Source organism: Galeopterus variegatus, unplaced genomic scaffold (genome assembly GCF_000696425.1).
Source record: "Galeopterus variegatus unplaced genomic scaffold, G_variegatus-3.0.2 Scaffold5023, whole genome shotgun sequence".
NCBI classification, from domain to species: Eukaryota; Metazoa; Chordata; class Mammalia; order Dermoptera; family Cynocephalidae; genus Galeopterus; species Galeopterus variegatus.
Genome location: NW_007731134.1, coordinates 324,153 through 325,471, shown reverse-complemented (window position 1 = coordinate 325,471; position 1,319 = coordinate 324,153). Strand labels below are relative to the sequence as shown.

General features: G+C 33.3%; 1 protein-coding gene across 1 annotated transcript in view; it reads left to right on the top strand.

Moving 5' to 3' along the window:
* The window catches only part of LOC103604179 (complement factor H-related protein 4-like), a 17,920-nt gene that overhangs the window by 14,316 nt on the left and 2,285 nt on the right, over positions 1-1,319 (top strand). The window lies entirely within an intron of this gene.

The window sequence follows — 1,319 nt, the reverse complement described above, 5'->3', positions numbered from 1 at the left end:
AAAAAAAAAAAAAAGAGAGAGAGATTTTGGAAAACATTGTTTCAAGAAAGAAACCCTAAACCATTATGTAAGATTCTATTTGAAACCTGAAAGGCTTCCTGGTAGAACATAGAGGTGGTTGACACTAAGTCCTTGTTCTGAATATTCTTACCTGCATTTTGCCAGTATTCCTAGCAAGAAGTTAAAAAAAAAAAAAAAGGAAAGGAAATTTTAGAATTTCAGCCATTTATAATGGGAAAACAACAGCACTTGAACGATATTTGCCACATGTTACCACTAGCCTATGAAGTAGAAAACGAATCCATAGTCCTGCTGATCAGACAACTTTTTTCTACTACAGCTCTTAAACTCACAGTTTTTTAAGTTTTAACATTCGTAAGTTTCTAAATATGGGATGATAACAGCAGCTCTTTCTGTGATGTGACTCCCTTCTTTCAAGACTATGCAACTTTTTAACCTTTTACATTGACATGTTAAGTGTTAAGTTTTGAAGATAAATTGTAAGTCTCAAGTTTTATTGACTGGTAGATGGATAGGCCTAAAATGTGTTTCACAGGAAAAGCATTACCTTTTCCAAGAATTAATAATAGGGGATGATTATAATTATCTGAGGAAAAGAAATCATTTCTATGGTAGAGGAGAGCCTTTGTTTTGAGTCTGAATCTGAAGTGAAGAGCATTCAAACAGAGCCATCCATGCAAAAAGGCAACATCGTAACATATACACAAGATATATGGAAATGATGAGGGAAAATTTTGCTTGCAATTACAAACAATAAAGAAAGTTGTGGAAAATATGTTCGAAGAAATATTTACAGTTCAGATAATATGTATTTTTAGGTATTAAACAGTCCCTGAATATACTGGACAGCTCTTAAAAACTTTCCAATTTATGAAGTCATATGTACTGTTTTATGAAGTTCATTCAAATAAGAACTTGTAGGATGTACTAAAATGTGAATTGGGGAGATTTCTAAGGCCTTACTAATGTCATTAAGAGCCACAATAGAATGAAAAATAATTGAATCAAGAGAAGAGAAGTCAAAATTCTTATTATGGGAGAATTTCTAGAATGCAATGGCAACCCCACAGAAATATAGGCAAGGACTTAAACATGAATTAACGTATGAAAATGTTGTTTACAGTCACATTGCAATAGCAATAAACCAGAAACTTTTTAACATCTCTAAAAGAGAAACCTTCAGTGAAAGGTAACATTTTACTGATTTTACAGATGAGGGCACAGTGAGAAAGAGTAATTTTTTTTTTTTGTCTTTTTCCGTGACCGGCAACGGATCGCAACCCTCAGTGTCGCCCCCG